The 26,164-nt window shown below is 45.7% G+C and overlaps 1 protein-coding gene and 17 non-coding genes across 21 annotated transcripts in view; 17 read left to right on the plus strand and 1 right to left on the minus strand.

Annotated features, from left to right (window-relative positions):
* ADGRL1 (adhesion G protein-coupled receptor L1) overlaps positions 1 to 26,164 on the minus strand; it is a 571,376-nt gene that overhangs the window by 311,066 nt on the left and 234,146 nt on the right. The window lies entirely within an intron of this gene.
* On the plus strand, positions 168 to 249 carry TRNAS-CGA. The gene has a single exon. It is a non-coding gene; the product is annotated as a tRNA-Ser (tRNA).
* On the plus strand, positions 1,203 to 1,284 carry TRNAS-CGA. The gene has a single exon. It is a non-coding gene; the product is annotated as a tRNA-Ser (tRNA).
* On the plus strand, positions 2,237 to 2,318 carry TRNAS-CGA. Its single transcript has one exon. It is a non-coding gene; the product is annotated as a tRNA-Ser (tRNA).
* On the plus strand, positions 3,272 to 3,353 carry TRNAS-CGA. Its single transcript has one exon. It is a non-coding gene; the product is annotated as a tRNA-Ser (tRNA).
* Positions 4,307 to 4,388, plus strand: TRNAS-CGA. The gene has a single exon. It is a non-coding gene; the product is annotated as a tRNA-Ser (tRNA).
* Positions 5,340 to 5,421, plus strand: TRNAS-CGA. Its single transcript has one exon. It is a non-coding gene; the product is annotated as a tRNA-Ser (tRNA).
* TRNAS-CGA lies at positions 6,374 to 6,455 on the plus strand. Its single transcript has one exon. It is a non-coding gene; the product is annotated as a tRNA-Ser (tRNA).
* On the plus strand, positions 7,409 to 7,490 carry TRNAS-CGA. The gene has a single exon. It is a non-coding gene; the product is annotated as a tRNA-Ser (tRNA).
* TRNAS-CGA lies at positions 8,443 to 8,524 on the plus strand. The gene has a single exon. It is a non-coding gene; the product is annotated as a tRNA-Ser (tRNA).
* On the plus strand, positions 9,487 to 9,568 carry TRNAS-CGA. The gene has a single exon. It is a non-coding gene; the product is annotated as a tRNA-Ser (tRNA).
* TRNAS-CGA lies at positions 10,523 to 10,604 on the plus strand. Its single transcript has one exon. It is a non-coding gene; the product is annotated as a tRNA-Ser (tRNA).
* TRNAS-CGA lies at positions 11,558 to 11,639 on the plus strand. The gene has a single exon. It is a non-coding gene; the product is annotated as a tRNA-Ser (tRNA).
* On the plus strand, positions 12,592 to 12,673 carry TRNAS-CGA. Its single transcript has one exon. It is a non-coding gene; the product is annotated as a tRNA-Ser (tRNA).
* On the plus strand, positions 13,626 to 13,707 carry TRNAS-CGA. Its single transcript has one exon. It is a non-coding gene; the product is annotated as a tRNA-Ser (tRNA).
* On the plus strand, positions 14,661 to 14,742 carry TRNAS-CGA. Its single transcript has one exon. It is a non-coding gene; the product is annotated as a tRNA-Ser (tRNA).
* On the plus strand, positions 15,695 to 15,776 carry TRNAS-CGA. Its single transcript has one exon. It is a non-coding gene; the product is annotated as a tRNA-Ser (tRNA).
* TRNAS-CGA lies at positions 16,729 to 16,810 on the plus strand. Its single transcript has one exon. It is a non-coding gene; the product is annotated as a tRNA-Ser (tRNA).

The raw sequence follows: 26,164 nt of genomic DNA on the forward strand, positions 1-26,164 counted from the left end.
ACTAACCCAGAGCACCCCATCTCTCTCACTGGCCATCAGTGAAAAAGGCTTCTCCTCCAAATGATCGCCAATGTAAAGTGGTTCCCTTCCACTTGACCACTAATCTACAGTGCCCATCTGTCAATGTGATTGACGTGAACCAACTCAAAAATGTTTTGGCACAAGCAGCTGTGATGGCCGAGTGGTTAAGGCGTTGGACTCGAAATCCAATAGGGTTTCCCTGCGCAGGTTCAAATCCTGCTCACAGCGTGAGAATTTTAAAACACTGATCACTAACCTACTGTATCCCTTCTCTCGCTGCCCATCAGTGTCAAGGACTGGCTACCAATGTCTGGTGGTCCTTCTTTCACTGACTGACCGCATCCTTTCTCTCACTGACCATCAGAGAAAAGAGACCCTACTCCTAACGATTTCCAGTGTAACGTGATCCTCCTTCCACTTGACCACCTTTATAGAGGGCCCATACTCCAAAAGATTACTAGTTAGTAAGGTACACAGTGTCCCCCAATTAACCCACAGGATCCAATCTTTCACTGGCAATCAGTGTAAAGGGCCTCTACTCTGAATAATCATCAATGTAAGGTGGTCTATCTTCCACTGGATCCTGTAGAATGACCAATATTCTACAGGATCCTTCACCTTACTGGTAAACAGTGTTAGATGGCCCTACCAGATCCTTCGACTGACCACTACGCTGCGGGGTCCCTTCACAAACTGACCGTAGTGTAAAGGGGCCTATCTTTCAATGACCACCAATTAAAGGTGGTTCTTTCTTCCACCGACCACTAATCTACAGGATCCTTCACCCCCCCCCCTGGTAAACAGTGTTAAGAGGGCCCTACCAGATGCTTCTACTGACCAGTTCTCTACAGGGTCCCTTCACTCATTGACCATAGTGTAAAGGGGCCCTTCTTTCAATGACCATCTATCTACTTTGGTTCTTTTTCCACTTGACCACTTATCTACAGGGTCCCTTATCTCAACAGTGCTCCTATTCCAAATGATTACCATTGAGTGAAGTACAGGCCATCTTCCACTAACCCAGAGCACCCCATCTCTCACTGGCCATCAGTGTAAAAGGCTTCTCCTCCAAATGATCGCCAATGTAAAGTGGTCTCCCTTCCACTTGACCACTAATCTACAGTGCCCCATCTGTCAATGTGATTGACGTGAACCAACTCAAAAATGTTTTGGCACAAGCAGCTGTGATGGCCGAGTGGTTAAGGCGTTGGACTCGAAATCCAATAGGGTTTCCCTGCGCAGGTTCAAATCCTGCTCACAGCGTGAGAATTTTAAAACACTGATCACTAACCTACTGTATCCCTTCTCTCGCTGCCCATCAGTGTCAAGGACTGGCTACCAATGTCTGGTGGTCCTTCTTTCACTGACTGACCGCATCCTTTCTCTCACTGACCATCAGAGAAAAGAGACCCTACTCCTAACGATTTCCAGTGTAACGTGATCCTCCTTCCACTTGACCACCTTTATAGAGGGCCCATACTCCAAAAGATTACTAGTTAGTAAGGTACAGCCCTTCTTCAATTAACCCACAGGATCCAATCTTTCACTGGCAATCAGTGTAAAGGGCCTCTACTCTGAATAATCATCAATGTAAGGTGGTCTATCTTCCACTGGATCCTGTAGAATGACCAATATTCTACAGGATCCTTCACCTTACTGGTAAACAGTGTTAGATGGCCCTACCAGATCCTTCGACTGACCACTACGCTGCGGGGTCCCTTCTCAAACTGACCGTAGTGTAAAGGGGCCTATCTTTCAATGACCACCAATTAAAGGTGGTTCTTTCTTCCACCGACCACTAATCTACAGGATCCTTCCCCCCCCCCCCTGGTAAACAGTGTTAAGAGGGCCCTACCAGATGCTTCTACTGACCAGTTCTCTACAGGGTCCCTTCACTCATTGACCATAGTGTAAAGGGGCCCTTCTTTCAATGACCATCTATCTACTTTGGTTCTTTTTCCACTTGACCACTTATCTACAGGGTCCCTTATCTCAACAGTGCTCCTATTCCAAATGATTACCATTGAGTGAAGTACAGGCCATCTTCCACTAACCCAGAGCACCCCATCTCTCACTGGCCATCAGTGTAAAAGGCTTCTCCTCCAAATGATCGCCAATGTAAAGTGGTCTCCCTTCCACTTGACCACTAATCTACAGTGCCCCATCTGTCAATGTGATTGACGTGAACCAACTCAAAAATGTTTTGGCACAAGCAGCTGTGATGGCCGAGTGGTTAAGGCGTTGGACTCGAAATCCAATAGGGTTTCCCTGCGCAGGTTCAAATCCTGCTCACAGCGTGAGAATTTTAAAACACTGATCACTAACCTACTGTATCCCTTCTCTCGCTGCCCATCAGTGTCAAGGACTGGCTACCAATGTCTGGTGGTCCTTCTTTCACTGACTGACCGCATCCTTTCTCTCACTGACCATCAGAGAAAAGAGACCCTACTCCTAACGATTTCCAGTGTAACGTGATCCTCCTTCCACTTGACCACCTTTATAGAGGGCCCATACTCCAAAAGATTACTAGTTAGTAAGGTACAGCCCTTCTTCAATTAACCCACAGGATCCAATCTTTCACTGGCAATCAGTGTAAAGGGCCTCTACTCTGAATAATCATCAATGTAAGGTGGTCTATCTTCCACTGGATCCTGTAGAATGACCAATATTCTACAGGATCCTTCACCTTACTGGTAAACAGTGTTAGATGGCCCTACCAGATCCTTCGACTGACCACTACGCTGCGGGGTCCCTTCTCAAACTGACCGTAGTGTAAAGGGGCCTATCTTTCAATGACCACCAATTAAAGGTGGTTCTTTCTTCCCCCGACCACTAATCTACAGGATCCTTCACCCCCCCCCCCTGGTAAACAGTGTTAAGAGGGCCCTACCAGATGCTTCTACTGACCAGTTCTCTACAGGGTCCCTTCACTCATTGACCATAGTGTAAAGGGGCCCTTCTTTCAATGACCATCTATCTACTTTGGTTCTTTTTCCACTTGACCACTTATCTACAGGGTCCCTTATCTCAACAGTGCTCCTATTCCAAATGATTACCATTGAGTGAAGTACAGGCCATCTTCCACTAACCCAGAGCACCCCATCTCTCACTGGCCATCAGTGTAAAAGGCTTCTCCTCCAAATGATCGCCAATGTAAAGTGGTCTCCCTTCCACTTGACCACTAATCTACAGTGCCCCATCTGTCAATGTGATTGACGTGAACCAACTCAAAAATGTTTTGGCACAAGCAGCTGTGATGGCCGAGTGGTTAAGGCGTTGGACTCGAAATCCAATAGGGTTTCCCTGCGCAGGTTCAAATCCTGCTCACAGCGTGAGAATTTTAAAACACTGATCACTAACCTACTGTATCCCTTCTCTCGCTGCCCATCAGTGTCAAGGACTGGCTACCAATGTCTGGTGGTCCTTCTTTCACTGACTGACCGCATCCTTTCTCTCACTGACCATCAGAGAAAAGAGACCCTACTCCTAACGATTTCCAGTGTAACGTGATCCTCCTTCCACTTGACCACCTTTATAGAGGGCCCATACTCCAAAAGATTACTAGTTAGTAAGGTACACAGTGTCCCCCAATTAACCCACAGGATCCAATCTTTCACTGGCAATCAGTGTAAAGGGCCTCTACTCTGAATAATCATCAATGTAAGGTGGTCTATCTTCCACTGGATCCTGTAGAATGACCAATATTCTACAGGATCCTTCACCTTACTGGTAAACAGTGTTAGATGGCCCTACCAGATCCTTCGACTGACCACTACGCTGCGGGGTCCCTTCACAAACTGACCGTAGTGTAAAGGGGCCTATCTTTCAATGACCACCAATTAAAGGTGGTTCTTTCTTCCACCGACCACTAATCTACAGGATCCTTCACCCCCCCCCCTGGTAAACAGTGTTAAGAGGGCCCTACCAGATGCTTCTACTGACCAGTTCTCTACAGGGTCCCTTCACTCATTGACCATAGTGTAAAGGGGCCCTTCTTTCAATGACCATCTATCTACTTTGGTTCTTTTTCCACTTGACCACTTATCTACAGGGTCCCTTATCTCAACAGTGCTCCTATTCCAAATGATTACCATTGAGTGAAGTACAGGCCATCTTCCACTAACCCAGAGCACCCCATCTCTCACTGGCCATCAGTGTAAAAGGCTTCTCCTCCAAATGATCGCCAATGTAAAGTGGTCTCCCTTCCACTTGACCACTAATCTACAGTGCCCCATCTGTCAATGTGATTGACGTGAACCAACTCAAAAATGTTTTGGCACAAGCAGCTGTGATGGCCGAGTGGTTAAGGCGTTGGACTCGAAATCCAATAGGGTTTCCCTGCGCAGGTTCAAATCCTGCTCACAGCGTGAGAATTTTAAAACACTGATCACTAACCTACTGTATCCCTTCTCTCGCTGCCCATCAGTGTCAAGGACTGGCTACCAATGTCTGGTGGTCCTTCTTTCACTGACTGACCGCATCCTTTCTCTCACTGACCATCAGAGAAAAGAGACCCTACTCCTAACGATTTCCAGTGTAACGTGATCCTCCTTCCACTTGACCACCTTTATAGAGGGCCCATACTCCAAAAGATTACTAGTTAGTAAGGTACACAGTGTCCCCAATTAACCCACAGGATCCAATCTTTCACTGGCAATCAGTGTAAAGGGCCTCTACTCTGAATAATCATCAATGTAAGGTGGTCTATCTTCCACTGGATCCTGTAGAATGACCAATATTCTACAGGATCCTTCACCTTACTGGTAAACAGTGTTAGATGGCCCTACCAGATCCTTCGACTGACCACTACGCTGCGGGGTCCCTTCACAAACTGACCGTAGTGTAAAGGGGCCTATCTTTCAATGACCACCAATTAAAGGTGGTTCTTTCTTCCACCGACCACTAATCTACAGGATCCTTCACCCCCCCCCTGGTAAACAGTGTTAAGAGGGCCCTACCAGATGCTTCTACTGACCAGTTCTCTACAGGGTCCCTTCACTCATTGACCATAGTGTAAAGGGGCCCTTCTTTCAATGACCATCTATCTACTTTGGTTCTTTTTCCACTTGACCACTTATCTACAGGGTCCCTTATCTCAACAGTGCTCCTATTCCAAATGATTACCATTGAGTGAAGTACAGGCCATCTTCCACTAACCCAGAGCACCCCATCTCTCACTGGCCATCAGTGTAAAAGGCTTCTCCTCCAAATGATCGCCAATGTAAAGTGGTCTCCCTTCCACTTGACCACTAATCTACAGTGCCCCATCTGTCAATGTGATTGACGTGAACCAACTCAAAAATGTTTTGGCACAAGCAGCTGTGATGGCCGAGTGGTTAAGGCGTTGGACTCGAAATCCAATAGGGTTTCCCTGCGCAGGTTCAAATCCTGCTCACAGCGTGAGAATTTTAAAACACTGATCACTAACCTACTGTATCCCTTCTCTCGCTGCCCATCAGTGTCAAGGACTGGCTACCAATGTCTGGTGGTCCTTCTTTCACTGACTGACCGCATCCTTTCTCTCACTGACCATCAGAGAAAAGAGACCCTACTCCTAACGATTTCCAGTGTAACGTGATCCTCCTTCCACTTGACCACCTTTATAGAGGGCCCATACTCCAAAAGATTACTAGTTAGTAAGGTACAGCCCTTCTTCAATTAACCCACAGGATCCAATCTTTCACTGGCAATCAGTGTAAAGGGCCTCTACTCTGAATAATCATCAATGTAAGGTGGTCTATCTTCCACTGGATCCTGTAGAATGACCAATATTCTACAGGATCCTTCACCTTACTGGTAAACAGTGTTAGATGGCCCTACCAGATCCTTCGACTGACCACTACGCTGCGGGGTCCCTTCTCAAACTGACCGTAGTGTAAAGGGGCCTATCTTTCAATGACCACCAATTAAAGGTGGTTCTTTCTTCCACCGACCACTAATCTACAGGATCCTTCACCCCCCCCCCTGGTAAACAGTGTTAAGAGGGCCCTACCAGATGCTTCTACTGACCAGTTCTCTACAGGGTCCCTTCACTCATTGACCATAGTGTAAAGGGGCCCTTCTTTCAATGACCATCTATCTACTTTGGTTCTTTTTCCACTTGACCACTTATCTACAGGGTCCCTTATCTCAACAGTGCTCCTATTCCAAATGATTACCATTGAGTGAAGTACAGGCCATCTTCCACTAACCCAGAGCACCCCATCTCTCACTGGCCATCAGTGTAAAAGGCTTCTCCTCCAAATGATCGCCAATGTAAAGTGGTCTCCCTTCCACTTGACCACTAATCTACAGTGCCCCATCTGTCAATGTGATTGACGTGAACCAACTCAAAAATGTTTTGGCACAAGCAGCTGTGATGGCCGAGTGGTTAAGGCGTTGGACTCGAAATCCAATAGGGTTTCCCTGCGCAGGTTCAAATCCTGCTCACAGCGTGAGAATTTTAAAACACTGATCACTAACCTACTGTATCCCTTCTCTCGCTGCCCATCAGTGTCAAGGACTGGCTACCAATGTCTGGTGGTCCTTCTTTCACTGACTGACCGCATCCTTTCTCTCACTGACCATCAGAGAAAAGAGACCCTACTCCTAACGATTTCCAGTGTAACGTGATCCTCCTTCCACTTGACCACCTTTATAGAGGGCCCATACTCCAAAAGATTACTAGTTAGTAAGGTACAGCCCTTCTTCAATTAACCCACAGGATCCAATCTTTCACTGGCAATCAGTGTAAAGGGCCTCTACTCTGAATAATCATCAATGTAAGGTGGTCTATCTTCCACTGGATCCTGTAGAATGACCAATATTCTACAGGATCCTTCACCTTACTGGTAAACAGTGTTAGATGGCCCTACCAGATCCTTCGACTGACCACTACGCTGCGGGGTCCCTTCTCAAACTGACCGTAGTGTAAAGGGGCCTATCTTTCAATGACCACCAATTAAAGGTGGTTCTTTCTTCCACCGACCACTAATCTACAGGATCCTTCCCCCCCCCCCCCTGGTAAACAGTGTTAAGAGGGCCCTACCAGATGCTTCTACTAACCAGTTCTCTACAGGGTCCCTTCACTCATTGACCATAGTGTAAAGGGGCCCTTCTTTCAATGACCATCTATCTACTTTGGTTCTTTTTCCACTTGACCACTTATCTACAGGGTCCCTTATCTCAACAGTGCTCCTATTCCAAATGATTACCATTGAGTGAAGTACAGGCCATCTTCCACTAACCCAGAGCACCCCATCTCTCACTGGCCATCAGTGTAAAAGGCTTCTCCTCCAAATGATCGCCAATGTAAAGTTGTCTCCCTTCCACTTGACCACTAATCTACAGTGCCCCATCTGTCAATGTGATCGATGTGAACCAACTCAAAAATGTTTTGGCACAAGCAGCTGTGATGGCCGAGTGGTTAAGGCGTTGGACTCGAAATCCAATAGGGTTTCCCTGCGCAGGTTCAAATCCCGCTCACAGCGTGAGAATTTTAAAACACTGATCACTAACCTACTGTATCCCTTCTCTCGCTGCCCATCAGTGTCAAGGACTGGCTACCAATGTCTGGTGGTCCTTCTTTCACTGACTGACCGCATCCTTTCTCTCACTGACCATCAGAGAAAAGAGACCCTACTCCTAACGATTTCCAGTGTAACGTGATCCTCCTTCCACTTGACCACCTTTATAGAGGGCTCATACTCCAAAAGATTACTAGTTAGTAAGGTACACAGTGTCCCCCAATTAACCCACAGGATCCAATCTTTCACTGGCAATCAGTGTAAAGGGCCTCTACTCTGAATAATCATTAATGTAAGGTGGTCTATCTTCCACTGGATCCTGTAGAATGACCAATATTCTACAGGATCCTTCACCTTACTGGTAAACAGTGTTAGATGGCCCTACCAGATCCTTCGACTGACCACTACGCTGCGGGGTCCCTTCACAAACTGACCGTAGTGTAAAGGGGCCTATCTTTCAATGACCACCAATTAAAGGTGGTTCTTTCTTCCACCGACCACTAATCTACAGGATCCTTCACCCCCCCCCTGGTAAACAGTGTTAAGAGGGCCCTACCAGATGCTTCTACTGACCAGTTCTCTACAGGGTCCCTTCACTCATTGACCATAGTGTAAAGGGGCCCTTCTTTCAATGACCATCTATCTACTTTGGTTCTTTTTCCACTTGACCACTTATCTACAGGGTCCCTTATCTCAACAGTGCTCCTATTCCAAATGATTACCATTGAGTGAAGTACAGGCCATCTTCCACTAACCCAGAGCACCCCATCTCTCACTGGCCATCAGTGTAAAAGGCTTCTCCTCCAAATGATCGCCAATGTAAAGTGGTCTCCCTTCCACTTGACCACTAATCTACAGTGCCCCATCTGTCAATGTGATTGATGTGAACCAACTCAAAAATGTTTTGGCACAAGCAGCTGTGATGGCCGAGTGGTTAAGGCGTTGGACTCGAAATCCAATAGGGTTTCCCTGCGCAGGTTCAAATCCTGCTCACAGCGTGAGAATTTTAAAACACTGATCACTAACCTACTGTATCCCTTCTCTCGCTGCCCATCAGTGTCAAGGACTGGCTACCAATGTCTGGTGATCTGGTGGTCCTTCTTTCACTGACTGACCGCATCCTTTCTCTCACTGACCATCAGAGAAAAGAGACCCTACTCCTAACGATTTCCAGTGTAACGTGATCCTCCTTCCACTTGACCACCTTTATAGAGGGCCCATACTCCAAAAGATTACTAGTTAGTAAGGTACACAGTGTCCCCCAATTAACCCACAGGATCCAATCTTTCACTGGCAATCAGTGTAAAGGGCCTCTACTCTGAATAATCATCAATGTAAGGTGGTCTATCTTCCACTGGATCCTGTAGAATGACCAATATTCTACAGGATCCTTCACCTTACTGGTAAACAGTGTTAGATGGCCCTACCAGATCCTTCGACTGACCACTACGCTGCGGGGTCCCTTCACAAACTGACCGTAGTGTAAAGGGGCCTATCTTTCAATGACCACCAATTAAAGGTGGTTCTTTCTTCCACCGACCACTAATCTACAGGATCCTTCACCCCCCCCCCCTGGTAAACAGTGTTAAGAGGGCCCTACCAGATGCTTCTACTGACCAGTTCTCTACAGGGTCCCTTCACTCATTGACCATAGTGTAAAGGGGCCCTTCTTTCAATGACCATCTATCTACTTTGGTTCTTTTTCCACTTGACCACTTATCTACAGGGTCCCTTATCTCAACAGTGCTCCTATTCCAAATGATTACCATTGAGTGAAGTACAGGCCATCTTCCACTAACCCAGAGCACCCCATCTCTCACTGGCCATCAGTGTAAAAGGCTTCTCCTCCAAATGATCGCCAATGTAAAGTGGTCTCCCTTCCACTTGACCACTAATCTACAGTGCCCCATCTGTCAATGTGATTGACGTGAACCAACTCAAAAATGTTTTGGCACAAGCAGCTGTGATGGCCGAGTGGTTAAGGCGTTGGACTCGAAATCCAATAGGGTTTCCCTGCGCAGGTTCAAATCCTGCTCACAGCGTGAGAATTTTAAAACACTGATCACTAACCTACTGTATCCCTTCTCTCGCTGCCCATCAGTGTCAAGGACTGGCTACCAATGTCTGGTGGTCCTTCTTTCACTGACTGACCGCATCCTTTCTCTCACTGACCATCAGAGAAAAGAGACCCTACTCCTAACGATTTCCAGTGTAACGTGATCCTCCTTCCACTTGACCACCTTTATAGAGGGCCCATACTCCAAAAGATTACTAGTTAGTAAGGTACACAGCCCTTCTCAATTAACCCACAGGATCCAATCTTTCACTGGCAATCAGTGTAAAGGGCCTCTACTCTGAATAATCATCAATGTAAGGTGGTCTATCTTCCACTGGATCCTGTAGAATGACCAATATTCTACAGGATCCTTCACCTTACTGGTAAACAGTGTTAGATGGCCCTACCAGATCCTTCGACTGACCACTACGCTGCGGGGTCCCTTCTCAAACTGACCGTAGTGTAAAGGGGCCTATCTTTCAATGACCACCAATTAAAGGTGGTTCTTTCTTCCACCGACCACTAATCTACAGGATCCTTCACCCCCCCCCCCTGGTAAACAGTGTTAAGAGGGCCCTACCAGATGCTTCTACTAACCAGTTCTCTACAGGGTCCCTTCACTCATTGACCATAGTGTAAAGGGGCCCTTCTTTCAATGACCATCTATCTACTTTGGTTCTTTTTCCACTTGACCACTTATCTACAGGGTCCCTTATCTCAACAGTGCTCCTATTCCAAATGATTACCATTGAGTGAAGTACAGGCCATCTTCCACTAACCCAGAGCACCCCATCTCTCACTGGCCATCAGTGTAAAAGGCTTCTCCTCCAAATGATCGCCAATGTAAAGTGGTCTCCCTTCCACTTGACCACTAATCTACAGTGCCCCATCTGTCAATGTGATTGACGTGAACCAACTCAAAAATGTTTTGGCACAAGCAGCTGTGATGGCCGAGTGGTTAAGGCGTTGGACTCGAAATCCAATAGGGTTTCCCTGCGCAGGTTCAAATCCTGCTCACAGCGTGAGAATTTTAAAACACTGATCACTAACCTACTGTATCCCTTCTCTCGCTGCCCATCAGTGTCAAGGACTGGCTACCAATGTCTGGTGGTCCTTCTTTCACTGACTGACCGCATCCTTTCTCTCACTGACCATCAGAGAAAAGAGACCCTACTCCTAACGATTTCCAGTGTAACGTGATCCTCCTTCCACTTGACCACCTTTATAGAGGGCCCATACTCCAAAAGATTACTAGTTAGTAAGGTACAGCCCTTCTTCAATTAACCCACAGGATCCAATCTTTCACTAGCAATCAGTGTAAAGGGCCTCTACTCTGAATAATCATCAATGTAAGGTGGTCTATCTTCCACTGGATCCTGTAGAATGACCAATATTCTACAGGATCCTTCACCTTACTGGTAAACAGTGTTAGATGGCCCTACCAGATCCTTCGACTGACCACTACGCTGCGGGGTCCCTTCTCAAACTGACCGTAGTGTAAAGGGGCCTATCTTTCAATGACCACCAATTAAAGGTGGTTCTTTCTTCCACCGACCACTAATCTACAGGATCCTTCACCCCCCCCCCCTGGTAAACAGTGTTAAGAGGGCCCTACCAGATGCTTCTACTGACCAGTTCTCTACAGGGTCCCTTCACTCATTGACCATAGTGTAAAGGGGCCCTTCTTTCAATGACCATCTATCTACTTTGGTTCTTTTTCCACTTGACCACTTATCTACAGGGTCCCTTATCTCAACAGTGCTCCTATTCCAAATGATTACCATTGAGTGAAGTACAGGCCATCTTCCACTAACCCAGAGCACCCCATCTCTCACTGGCCATCAGTGTAAAAGGCTTCTCCTCCAAATGATCGCCAATGTAAAGTGGTCTCCCTTCCACTTGACCACTAATCTACAGTGCCCCATCTGTCAATGTGATTGATGTGAACCAACTCAAAAATGTTTTGGCACAAGCAGCTGTGATGGCCGAGTGGTTAAGGCGTTGGACTCGAAATCCAATAGGGTTTCCCTGCGCAGGTTCAAATCCTGCTCACAGCGTGAGAATTTTAAAACACTGATCACTAACCTACTGTATCCCTTCTCTCGCTGCCCATCAGTGTCAAGGACTGGCTACCAATGTCTGGTGGTCCTTCTTTCACTGACTGACCGCATCCTTTCTCTCACTGACCATCAGAGAAAAGAGACCCTACTCCTAACGATTTCCAGTGTAACGTGATCCTCCTTCCACTTGACCACCTTTATAGAGGGCCCATACTCCAAAAGATTACTAGTTAGTAAGGTACACAGTGTCCCCCAATTAACCCACAGGATCCAATCTTTCACTGGCAATCAGTGTAAAGGGCCTCTACTCTGAATAATCATCAATGTAAGGTGGTCTATCTTCCACTGGATCCTGTAGAATGACCAATATTCTACAGGATCCTTCACCTTACTGGTAAACAGTGTTAGATGGCCCTACCAGATCCTTCGACTGACCACTACGCTGCGGGGTCCCTTCACAAACTGACCGTAGTGTAAAGGGGCCTATCTTTCAATGACCACCAATTAAAGGTGGTTCTTTCTTCCACCGACCACTAATCTACAGGATCCTTCACCCCCCCCCTGGTAAACAGTGTTAAGAGGGCCCTACCAGATGCTTCTACTGACCAGTTCTCTACAGGGTCCCTTCACTCATTGACCATAGTGTAAAGGGGCCCTTCTTTCAATGACCATCTATCTACTTTGGTTCTTTTTCCACTTGACCACTTATCTACAGGGTCCCTTATCTCAACAGTGCTCCTATTCCAAATGATTACCATTGAGTGAAGTACAGGCCATCTTCCACTAACCCAGAGCACCCCATCTCTCACTGGCCATCAGTGTAAAAGGCTTCTCCTCCAAATGATCGCCAATGTAAAGTGGTCTCCCTTCCACTTGACCACTAATCTACAGTGCCCCATCTGTCAATGTGATTGACGTGAACCAACTCAAAAATGTTTTGGCACAAGCAGCTGTGATGGCCGAGTGGTTAAGGCGTTGGACTCGAAATCCAATAGGGTTTCCCTGCGCAGGTTCAAATCCTGCTCACAGCGTGAGAATTTTAAAACACTGATCACTAACCTACTGTATCCCTTCTCTCGCTGCCCATCAGTGTCAAGGACTGGCTACCAATGTCTGGTGGTCCTTCTTTCACTGACTGACCGCATCCTTTCTCTCACTGACCATCAGAGAAAAGAGACCCTACTCCTAACGATTTCCAGTGTAACGTGATCCTCCTTCCACTTGACCACCTTTATAGAGGGCCCATACTCCAAAAGATTACTAGTTAGTAAGGTACACAGTGTCCCCCAATTAACCCACAGGATCCAATCTTTCACTGGCAATCAGTGTAAAGGGCCTCTACTCTGAATAATCATCAATGTAAGGTGGTCTATCTTCCACTGGATCCTGTAGAATGACCAATATTCTACAGGATCCTTCACCTTACTGGTAAACAGTGTTAGATGGCCCTACCAGATCCTTCGACTGACCACTACGCTGCGGGGTCCCTTCACAAACTGACCGTAGTGTAAAGGGGCCTATCTTTCAATGACCACCAATTAAAGGTGGTTCTTTCTTCCACCGACCACTAATCTACAGGATCCTTCACCCCCCCCCTGGTAAACAGTGTTAAGAGGGCCCTACCAGATGCTTCTACTGACCAGTTCTCTACAGGGTCCCTTCACTCATTGACCATAGTGTAAAGGGGCCCTTCTTTCAATGACCATCTATCTACTTTGGTTCTTTTTCCACTTGACCACTTATCTACAGGGTCCCTTATCTCAACAGTGCTCCTATTCCAAATGATTACCATTGAGTGAAGTACAGGCCATCTTCCACTAACCCAGAGCACCCCATCTCTCACTGGCCATCAGTGTAAAAGGCTTCTCCTCCAAATGATCGCCAATGTAAAGTGGTCTCCCTTCCACTTGACCACTAATCTACAGTGCCCCATCTGTCAATGTGATTGACGTGAACCAACTCAAAAATGTTTTGGCACAAGCAGCTGTGATGGCCGAGTGGTTAAGGCGTTGGACTCGAAATCCAATAGGGTTTCCCTGCGCAGGTTCAAATCCTGCTCACAGCGTGAGAATTTTAAAACACTGATCACTAACCTACTGTATCCCTTCTCTCGCTGCCCATCAGTGTCAAGGACTGGCTACCAATGTCTGGTGGTCCTTCTTTCACTGACTGACCGCATCCTTTCTCTCACTGACCATCAGAGAAAAGAGACCCTACTCCTAACGATTTCCAGTGTAACGTGATCCTCCTTCCACTTGACCACCTTTATAGAGGGCCCATACTCCAAAAGATTACTAGTTAGTAAGGTACACAGTGTCCCCCAATTAACCCACAGGATCCAATCTTTCACTAGCAATCAGTGTAAAGGGCCTCTACTCTGAATAATCATCAATGTAAGGTGGTCTATCTTCCACTGGATCCTGTAGAATGACCAATATTCTACAGGATCCTTCACCTTACTGGTAAACAGTGTTAGATGGCCCTACCAGATCCTTCGACTGACCACTACGCTGCGGGGTCCCTTCTCAAACTGACCGTAGTGTAAAGGGGCCTATCTTTCAATGACCACCAATTAAAGGTGGTTCTTTCTTCCACCGACCACTAATCTACAGGATCCTTCACCCCCCCCCCTGGTAAACAGTGTTAAGAGGGCCCTACCAGATGCTTCTACTGACCAGTTCTCTACAGGGTCCCTTCACTCATTGACCATAGTGTAAAGGGGCCCTTCTTTCAATGACCATCTATCTACTTTGGTTCTTTTTCCACTTGACCACTTATCTACAGGGTCCCTTATCTCAACAGTGCTCCTATTCCAAATGATTACCATTGAGTGAAGTACAGGCCATCTCCCACTAACCCAGAGCACCCCATCTCTCACTGGCCATCAGTGTAAAAGGCTTCTCCTCCAAATGATCGCCAATGTAAAGTGGTCTCCCTTCCACTTGACCACTAATCTACAGTGCCCCATCTGTCAATGTGATTGACGTGAACCAACTCAAAAATGTTTTGGCACAAGCAGCTGTGATGGCCGAGTGGTTAAGGCGTTGGACTCGAAATCCAATAGGGTTTCCCTGCGCAGGTTCAAATCCTGCTCACAGCGTGAGAATTTTAAAACACTGATCACTAACCTACTGTATCCCTTCTCTCGCTGCCCATCAGTGTCAAGGACTGGCTACCAATGTCTGGTGGTCCTTCTTTCACTGACTGACCGCATCCTTTCTCTCACTGACCATCAGAGAAAAGAGACCCTACTCCTAACGATTTCCAGTGTAACGTGATCCTCCTTCCACTTGACCACCTTTATAGAGGGCCCATACTCCAAAAGATTACTAGTTAGTAAGGTACAGCCCTTCTTCAATTAACCCACAGGATCCAATCTTTCACTGGCAATCAGTGTAAAGGGCCTCTACTCTGAATAATCATCAATGTAAGGTGGTCTATCTTCCACTGGATCCTGTAGAATGACCAATATTCTACAGGATCCTTCACCTTACTGGTAAACAGTGTTAGATGGCCCTACCAGATCCTTCGACTGACCACTACGCTGCGGGGTCCCTTCACAAACTGACCGTAGTGTAAAGGGGCCTATCTTTCAATGACCACCAATTAAAGGTGGTTCTTTCTTCCACCGACCACTAATCTACAGGATCCTTCACCCCCCCCCCTGGTAAACAGTGTTAAGAGGGCCCTACCAGATGCTTCTACTAACCAGTTCTCTACAGGGTCCCTTCACTCATTGACCATAGTGTAAAGGGGCCCTTCTTTCAATGACCATCTATCTACTTTGGTTCTTTTTCCACTTGACCACTTATCTACAGGGTCCCTTATCTCAACAGTGCTCCTATTCCAAATGATTACCATTGAGTGAAGTACAGGCCATCTTCCACTAACCCAGAGCACCCCATCTCTCACTGGCCATCAGTGTAAAAGGCTTCTCCTCCAAATGATCGCCAATGTAAAGTGGTCTCCCTTCCACTTGACCACTAATCTACAGTGCCCCATCTGTCAATGTGATTGATGTGAACCAACTCAAAAATGTTTTGGCACAAGCAGCTGTGATGGCCGAGTGGTTAAGGCGTTGGACTCGAAATCCAATAGGGTTTCCCTGCGCAGGTTCAAATCCTGCTCACAGCGTGAGAATTTTAAAACACTGATCACTAACCTACTGTATCCCTTCTCTCGCTGCCCATCAGTGTCAAGGACTGGCTACCAATGTCTGGTGGTCCTTCTTTCACTGACTGACCGCATCCTTTCTCTCACTGACCATCAGAGAAAAGAGACCCTACTCCTAACGATTTCCAGTGTAACGTGATCCTCCTTCCACTTGACCACCTTTATAGAGGGCCCATACTCCAAAAGATTACTAGTTAGTAAGGTACAGCCCTTCTTCAATTAACCCACAGGATCCAATCTTTCACTGGCAATCAGTGTAAAGGGCCTCTACTCTGAATAATCATCAATGTAAGGTGGTCTATCTTCCACTGGATCCTGTAGAATGACCAATATTCTACAGGATCCTTCACCTTACTGGCAAACAGTGTTAGATGGCCCTACCAGATCCTTCGACTGACCACTATGCTGCGGGGTCCCTTCACAAACTGACCGTAGTGTAAAGGGGCCTATCTTTCAATGACCACCAATTAAAGGTGGTTCTTTCTTCCACCGACCACTAATCTACAGGATCCTTCACCCCCCCCCCCGGTAAACAGTGTTAAGAGGGCCCTACCAGATGCTTCTACTGACCAGTTCTCTACAGGGTCCCTTCACTCATTGACCATAGTGTAAAGGGGCCCTTCTTTCAATGACCATCTATCTACTTTGGTTCTTTTTCCACTTGACCGCTTATCTACAGGGTCCCTTATCTCAACAGTGCTCCTATTCCAAATGATTACCATTGAGTGAAGTACAGGCCATCTTCCACTAACCCAGAGCACCCCATCTCTCACTGGCCATCAGTGTAAAAGGCTTCTCCTCCAAATGATCGCCAATGAAAAGTGGTCTCCCTTCCACTTGACCACTAATCTACAGTGCCCCATCTGTCAATGTGATTGACGTGAACCAACTCAAAAATGTTTTGGCACAAGCAGCTGTGATGGCCGAGTGGTTAAGGCGTTGGACTCGAAATCCAATAGGGTTTCCCTGCGCAGGTTCAAATCCTGCTCACAGCGTGAGAATTTTAAAACACTGATCACTAACCTACTGTATCCCTTCTCTCGCTGCCCATCAGTGTCAAGGACTGGCTACCAATGTCTGGTGGTCCTTCTTTCACTGACTGACCGCATCCTTTCTCTCACTGACCATCAGAGAAAAGAGACCCTACTCCTAATGTCCACCAATTTAAGGTGGTTCTTTCTTCCACTGACAAATAATCTACAGGATCCTTCACCTTACTGGTAAACAGTGTTAGAGAGCCCTACCAGATCCTTCTACTGACCACTACACTACAGGGTCCCTTCACTCACTGAATATAATGTAAAGCGGCCCATCTTTCAATGACCACCAATGTAAGGTGGCTCTCCTTACACTTGACCACTTATCTAAAGGGTTCCTTTTCTCAATGCGTGAAAATTTTAAAACACTGTTCTTTAACTTACAGTATCCCATCTCTCACTGGCCATCAGTGTAAATTACTTATTCTCCGAATGATCAGCCAACTTTTTCAACCATGTCTTTCTACTGACTGCTACTATAGAGGGTAATTTCTCTCACTGCCCATCAGGCCATTGCTTCCAATGACCACCTATAGACAGTGGACCTCTTCCACTGACTACTAATCTACAGGGTCCCTTCTTTTAAGATCAGGGTAAGGGGATCTTTCTTCCAATGACTACCAAGATAAGTTGGTCATTTTCCCTGACCACTAATCTACAGCGTGTCTTCTCTCACTGATCATTAGTGTAAATGGGCCCTTCTCCCAATGACCACCAACATAAGATTGTCCACCTTGCAAAGACCACTAATTCACAGGATCTCTTCTTATACTGACCATAGTGTAAAGGGGCCCTTCTTCCAATGACCACCAATGAAAGGTAGTCCTTCTTTCACTGACCACTAACCTAAAGGATCCCTTCTCTCAATGGCCATAATTGGAAAGGGTGCCTATTCCAATTGATTACCAATGTATGTTGGTCCTTCTTCAACTTAACCACTAATCTACAGGGTCCTTGTCCGTTCTGTTAATGGACATGATATAAACCAATTCTAAAAGTTTGAGGAGTAAGCAGTTGTGAGTTCCTAAGACGTTGGACCTGAAATCCAATAGGGTTTCCCTTTACAATCCCGCTCACAGTGAGAGAATAAAAAAAAATTCAGGTTAATGTAAAAATCTAAAACGTACTAGGTTTTGAACATTTAAAGTTTTTTTTTACCTTAATGCATCCTATGCATTAAGGTAAAAAAACATCTGACAGCACCGCCCCCCCCCCCCCCGAGCCCCCGTTTTACTTACCTCACCGTTCGAAAGTCCCGGGCGCGTGCTTGTCATCCTGCTCGGTTCCCAGCCTGGCCGTTGATTGGCTAGGCTGGGCGGATTGATAGCAGCGCAGCCATTGGCTGGCGCTGCTGTCAATCACAGCGGATGACGCGGCGCGCCGGGGGGCGGGGCCGAGTGATACAGTCGGCGGCTATGGCCGCTGCTGTATCACGGGAGCGCGCTCGCAAAAGCTTTCCACCATGCAAGGGAGCTCGCATGAACGTGGAAAGCTTTTGCGAGGAGGAGCCGAGACAGCCGCCGAGGGACCCCAGAAGACACGGATCCGGGTCACTCTGTGCAAAACGATCTGCACAGTGGAGGTAAGTATAACATGTATGTTATTTAAAAAAAAAAAATTGTACCTTTAGTGTTCCTTTAATTTTTATGAGTTTGTGTCAATGGGCTTTTATTTGTGTCAGATGAGTTTTACATTAACAAAGATTTCTTTGGGACTTCAAAATGTACTTGAAGCAGGTCAGGAGATCAACAGCAGGCAAAATGCACCTGTCAATTAAAGGGGTTGTAAAGGTAAATTTTTCTTCACCTGCATGCTATGGCCACCGCTGTATCACGGGAGTGCGCCCGCAACAGCTACACACCATGCAAGCTCGCTCGCATGTCTGTGTGTAGTTGTTTTGCGGGGAGGAGCCGCAACAGCCGCCGAGGGACCCCAGAAGACCAGGATCGGTGCCACTGTGTGCAAAACGAACTGCACAGTGGAGGTAAGTATAACATGTTTGTTATTTTAAAAAAAATGTTTTTTCCTTTACAACTCCTTTAATTCAGAATGATCTCAGAAGTATCTCAAACTAATAGCATCTACACAAACCCAGAGGCCATTGACACATGCCCTGAGACTGTTATCAGGGTCACTTTAAGGAGCCTCTCACAGCAGATGTTGTGTTCCGACCCCAGGGCACAATAACTTCATTTGTTTTGTAGCTGCTCAGGTTTACTGCCTTAGAACTACCAGTATGTATAGGCATTCCATAGTGAGAGCTGGTAGGACAAGGACCCTGTAGATTAGTTGCTTTTCACAGCTAGTTTGGTTAATGAAAGATGAACCTCAACACTGTCATCAATGAGACCAATTCATTGTCAAGATAAAAATATGAAATTTCATAATACCTTCTTTGTCCTAACTTATTAAATAATAATTGTATGTGTGTTTTAGGTGGTTGCATAAAAACACTGAAAGCAGATACACTGACAAATGTCCTAGGCTGCCTTGTCCTTACACAGTGACCTTGTCTAAGCCAATATTCTAACTTGCAGAAAATGCTAAAGCTCATGCGAAAATATTACACGATACTATGTGACAAACAGTTTATTTGCTACAGTTTTCACACTTAAACAAGTGCTGATGACTTCCTATTCTCATGTTTGGTTTTTGCATGGCACCATCTGTTGTGTCCACTGCAAGCTCCAATGGCTACATCGGCTAAGCACTGTAGGAAGTGATGCTCTACGTACAGATGTTACAGTGGTCAAAACATTGCATAATGTTCTAGAATTTCCAAAGCTTTATTGCAAGCAAGCTTGTGTTTATAAACTGCTCTACCTGTTTGTTCTGCACTTTATTAGTTATATTTAAAGCCTATCTCCCGGCTAATATTAACCAGTAGAGTACCGGGCCATCGTCAAATGACGGCTCCACGGTGACTCTGAATATTCAACAGGACGTCATATGACGTCCTGTATTCCTGCGGCCACTGGGGGGCGTGCGCGCCCCCGAGATGCCGATGCGCGTGCCTGGCGGTCGCGATGTCCGCCAGGTACCCGCGATCGGTAACGACAGAGCAGGGACGTGGAGCTCTGTGTGTAAACACAGAGCTCCACGTCCTGTCAGGGGAGAGAGGAGACCGATCTGTGTCCCTTGTACATAGGAACATAGATCGGTCACCTCCCCCAGTCACCCCCCCTTCCCCCACAGTTAGAACACAATTCAGGTATACATATTAACCCCTCCCTCACCCCCTAGTGTTAACCCCTTGAATGCCAGTCACATTTATACAGTAATTAGTGCATATTTATCGCATTAATCGCTGTATAAATATGAATGGCGCCAAAAACGTGTCAAAAGTGTCCGATGTGTTCGCCGCAATGTCACGGTGACAGTAAAAAAACCGCAAATCGCTGCCAATACTAGTAAAAAAATTAATAAAATAAAAATGCCATAAATCTATCAGCTATTTTGTAAACGCTATAACTTTTGCGCAAACCAATCAATATATGATCATTGCGTTTTTTTTTACCAAAAATATGTAGAAGAATACATATCGGCCTAAACTGAGGGAAAAAAAAGTTTTTTTAAAAAAAATTGTGATATTTATTAAATAAAAAAGTAAAAAATAGTGTTTTTTTTTTAAATTGTCACTCTTCTTTTGTTTATAGCGCAAAAAATAAAAAACGCAGAGGTGATCAAATACCACCAAAAGAAAGCTCTATTTGTGGGAACAAAATGATAAAAAAATTGTTTGGGTACAGTGTAGCACGACCGCGCAATTGTCATTCAAAGTGCGACAGTGCTGAAAGCTGAAAATTGGCTTGGGCAGGAAGGGGCGTAAGTGCCCGGTATGGAAGTGGTTAAACCGTCCCCTTTACCTGGAAATTGCACTTCAAGGGACCCGGATGGTGGACTTAGGTGAGCATATCATGGTTTACAAGGTAAGAAAAAAAAACGTGCAGGATGGATTTAGGGCCGCCATCAGGGGGGTACAGGCAGTACACCTGTAAGGGGCCCAGTGGTCCCCAGGGGCCTGGATGGCATCCCCCCTTTTTTTTTCATCAGCACCCAAAGCCCCCCCCGACCTCTAAGTGGCCCGGTGGTCCCCAGGGCCCCGGATGGCACCCCCTTTTTTTTGTCAACACCCAAAGCCCCCCCCGACCTCTAAGGTGCCCGGTGGTCCCCAGGGCCCCGGATGGCATCCCCTTTTTTTTTTGTTTCTCAGCACCCAAAGCCCCCCCGACCTTAATTTGTGGCGGCAGCCCCCCGCTTCTCAACTTGCGACACCACTCCCCCTGCTTCTCAACTTGCGACACTCCCCCCCACTTCTCAATTTGCAGTGGCAGCACCCCCCCCCCCCACCCCAGTTCTCTGCTCGAGGGGGCCCATGCCTGAAGCTGTGTAAGGGGCCCCAAAATTCAAAATTCCAGGTGGCGGCCCTGGATGGATTAGACGGGGGTGGGGGTCCCACTTGCCAAGAAATGGGCTTTAAATTGTATGTCAGGGCAAAAAAACAAAACACTGCCAATACAGAAAAATACCTGTTGATCTGCGAGAAATACAGCGCCTCCTAACTTCTTATTTGAGCCAACAGCTCTGCCTCTCCTGCACTAAATTCCCAGGCAGTGTTGTCAGCCCTGCTTAGTGCTCCTGTGCTGGACATAAGAACATCTTCCGCTCTCCCCTATCTCCCTAACATCGAAGAAAGCGTTCTGTAGCCATACATTTAAATGACCTTTCTGTACCTAAATTTTGAGTGGCACAATGGCTTAAAGCAGTAGTAAACAGTACCAATTTTTATTTTTTTAAACCCTGTAAAGTAAAGGCATAATGTGCTAGGATGCATCGCATCCTAGCACATTATGAAGTACTTACCTTAGAACAAAGCCCTGCAGCACCTTGCTGTCAGCTCTGACAGACGGCTTCACTCGTTCTTCCTTCCAAGTTTGCGTCCTCCGGGCGTCTGATTGACCATGCCGCGGTGACGTCACTGATTAAGAGCTCTGAAGGGACAGTATACCCATGCCGTCCCTTCAGAGCTTTGTGTCATGGTCCTTGACTTAATCAGTGATGTCATTACAGCGTGGTCAATCAGACGACTGGAGGTTGCAAACCCGGAACCCGGAAGGAAGACCAAATGAAGATGGAAGCATCTGTCAGAGCTGATAGCGCGGTGCTGCAGTTCTTTGTTCTAAGGTAAGTATTTGCCTTGGAAAGGCATCCCTGGCTGCATGAAGTGTGAATATCTCCTAAACCATGCAGGTTTAGGGGATATTCATTGTACCTACAGGTAAGTCTTATTATATTTTTACCTGTAGGTACAAGTTGACAGAAAGGGTTTACTTCCACTTCAATAGGTAACACTTATGCCGCATACACAAGGTCGGAATTTCCGATGGAAAAATTCAGTTGGGAGCTTTTCATTGGATATTCCGACCATGTGTATGCCCCATCTGACTTTTTCCGTCTGAATTTTCGACATGCTTAGATAGAGAGCAGGTTCTCAATTTTTCAATCAGAAAATATGTTTGTCTGTATGGAATTCCGACGGGAAAAAAACACGCATGCGCGGAAACAATTAGACGCATGCTCGGAAGCATTGAACTTAATTTTTCTTGGCTCGTCGTAGTGTTGTACGTCCTTGTGTTCTTGACGGTCGTAATTTGGTGTGACCGTGTGTATGCAAGCCAAGCTTCAGCGGAATTCCGTCGGGGAAAAAACATCCGATTTTTTTTCAATGCGGCATTAGTGTACGCGGCATTAGGGCTCTTTCAGGTAAGTGCTAATACTTACTGACCTCGGAAAAACATTCTGCAACTTTTTTTCACTTTAAAAAAAATGGCAATTTCACATTGCATGACCATGCTACCTATTTTTACTGCCCCACGCCCCCAATGTGAAAGAGCCCTTAGGTCTTGCAACACAAATCTTGGCCAGGACGCTATGGACACTATCTGCATTGAGTTCACATGGGTCTAATTTGGCCCTCATATGTATGTAAAAATTGGGCATGTGTAGACTGTTCTCTAGGACCAGAGATCCATGTGCAATTTATCACAAACTGCGTGCCCTGCCCTAATAAGTAAATAATACAAAAAAGTGTAGCACTATTCGCACATATTTAAAAAATTGAGGTAGCATTACACTTTTTTGTATTATTTGGTTCCGTTGGTGTGGGAACACACAGCAGTGTTTAGCAGCAAGCCCAGTAATATAACATTCTTATACATTGCAAGATTACACTTATCATAGTAGCGCAGTGGTTCTTGTACATACAGTATATACCTAATAAGTGCTTTTCCAGAGTTCAGTCTTAATTAAATTGGGGGAAAAAAAAACATTTGCATACATTTCTGATTTTTATTAAAAAATATATTTTACTTTTAATTAAAGAAAATTTCACCAAAGATTTATTAACTCAAGTTCAGTTTTGTGTTACATTAATATAACTGAGGATTTTGTGCTGGACCTTTAGATAACCTTAGACAACAAGTAACTGTTTTTTTCTTTTTTTGCTTGATGCTTGAAAATAAAGAATTCTCAACCCAGGAGAAAAGAAAAGTACATTTTTTGTTATTTTTGCAGGAATTAAGGACTCGAAAATTGGCAGAAAAATCCCAATTTATTTATCTGCCAGTAAATGTTGAGTGTTCCTGACTCCCAGGTTAGAGAGATCCATGAATTAATTAGGTGTTAATTAGCTTTCTGTTGAGTGATTAACTTCTGAGAATAGAGGGAAGATGGAGGTAACGGGAGGAGGGGTTGCGTTGCGGGAAAGAAGGAGAAAGCAAAGTGCCTTTATTGAAAGGGTTTACTTAATAAAGTAAATAACAGTGTAGCAACCATTCATTGCTCCTTGTACAGCACTTTGCTCTTCACTTTTTGCTTAAAGATGAACTCAAAATAAAGATTCTAAATATGCAATTAAAATACATATAATTTAACTGCTAAAGTCACTTAAGGAGGTGTAGTCTGTTCAGATAGTGTTGTGACCTGGTTTCCCCTACAGATTCCATAGAAGTTAAGCAATATAGCCTCTTACTAGACCTACCCTAGCAAGTTGTAATTGGACATTAAAAGAGTCGCAAGCCCTCTGACAAGGTCATCCTTGAGGTCATCCTTGAGCTCTCCCATATTTAACCACTTACCCCCCGGACCATATTGCTGCCCAAAGACCAGAGTACTTTTTGCGATTCGGGACTGCGTCGCTTTAACAGACAATTGCGCGGTCGTGCGACGTGGCTCCCAAACAAAATTGGCGTCCTTTTTTTCCCACAAATAGAGCTTTCTTTTGGTGGTATTTGATCACCTCTGCGTTTTTTATTTTTTGCGCTATAAACAAAAATAGAACGACAATTTTGAAAAAAATGAATATTTTTTACTTTTTGCTGTAATAAATATCCCCCAAAAATATATAAAAAAACATTTTTTTTTCCTCAGTTTAGGCCGATACGTATTCTTCTACATATTTTTCGTAAAAAAAAATCGCAATAAGCGTTTATTGATTGGTTTGCGCAAAAGTTATAGCGTTTACAAAATAGGGGGTATTTTTATGGCATTTTTATTAATATTTTTTTTACTAGTAATGGCGGCGATCAGCGATTTTTTTTTCGGTATTGCGACATTATGGCGGACACTTCGGACATTTTTGACACATTTTTGGGACCATTGGCATTTTTATAGCGATCAGTGCTATAAAAATGCATTAGATTACTATAAAAATGCCACTGGCAGTGAAGGGGTTAACACTAGGGGGCGGGGAAGGGGTTAAGTATGCCTGGGTGTGTTCTTACTGTGGGGGGGGGGTGGCCTCACTAGGGGAAACACTGATCCTCGGTTCATACATTGTATGAACCGAAGAAAAGCATTTCCCCTGCTGACAGGAACGAGAGCTGTGTGTCACTTTACACACACAGCTCCCGTTCCCCGCTCTGTACCGAGCGATCGCGTGTGCCCGGCGGCGATCGCGCCCGCCGGGCACACGCACGGGAGTCGGGGGCGAGCGGGGGGCGCGCGCGCGCGCCTCCGGCGGCTCGCGTGCGCCCCTAGTGGCGGCTAAAAGGTAGGACGTCATAATACGTGATCTCGCCTAGGAGAGCCACCTTGTGGACGTATTATGACGGTGCGGCGACGGCAAGTGGTTAACATTCTCCCACATTTAAACAATTTCAGTAAATACAGCCTATTAGAATAAATGTGTCTGTTTTTATCCTGTGCTGCCGGCTGCCTCAATAGCCAAATCATTGCAGTTGCCAGTATACCCATCTTGGGAATGGCCTGTGAAAATGTAGGCCTTGCTTGACCATTCACTATTGACTTTACTGCAGCCTCACCAAATGACATTGGAGCATGAGAGGGAGGTTGTACAACACAGAATCATGTGACAGGAGGCTACGTTTCCTGCAGAAGCATCAATAAGGAGAACTGTACACTGTGTAGCATTAGACTGCATGAAAGTGAGAATTAGGATTTGTGAGTGGACTACTTAAAGTGATTGTAAAGCTTAATTGTTTTTAAAATAACAAATATGTTTTACTTAATTCCACTGTGCAGCTCGTTTTGCACAGAGTGACCCTGATCCACATCTTCTGGGGTCCCTCGGTGGCTGTCTCAGCTCCTCCTCGCTTCTGATTACCCCCCTGGGAAGCGCTCTCCCAAGGGGTTACCTTGCAGGCGCGCTCCCGCATCCTGTATCCGGCATCTATAGCCTCCAACTACAGGACTCGGCTCTGCCCCCCGCGCCATTGGAGTTGATTGACAGCAGCGCGAGCCAATGGCTGCACTGCTATCAATATATCCAATGAAGAGCCGAGAAGACTGGGCCGAGATCAAACGCGTTCTCGACGTGGGACTTTTCGAGGGCTCAGGTAAGTAAACCTGGGGACTGGGGGGCCTGTAATCATTTTTTTTTTTTACCTTAATACATAGGATGCATTAAAGTGAAAAAACATGAACCTTTCAACCCCAATTACAACTCCAAATCCCAAAAAGTTGGGACGCTGTGTAAAATCTACATAAAAACAGAATGCAATGATTTGCAAATCTCATAAACCCATATTTTGTTCACAATAGAAAATAGAAAACATATCACAAGTTTAAAATGACAAAATACACAATTTTAAGAAAAAAATAAGATCATTTTGAAATAGATGGCAGCAACATGTCTCAAAAAAATTAAGACAGAGCCATGTTTACCACAGTGTAGCATCCCCTCTTCTTTTACCAACACTCTCTAAACTTCTGGGAACCGAAGAGACCAGTTGCTAGAGTTTTGAGAGAGGAATGTTGTCCCATTCTTACCTGATATGAGATTCTTACTGCTTA

The sequence above is a fragment of the Rana temporaria genome, chromosome 3 (genome assembly GCF_905171775.1).
Source record: "Rana temporaria chromosome 3, aRanTem1.1, whole genome shotgun sequence".
NCBI lineage: Eukaryota > Metazoa > Chordata > Amphibia > Anura > Ranidae > Rana > Rana temporaria.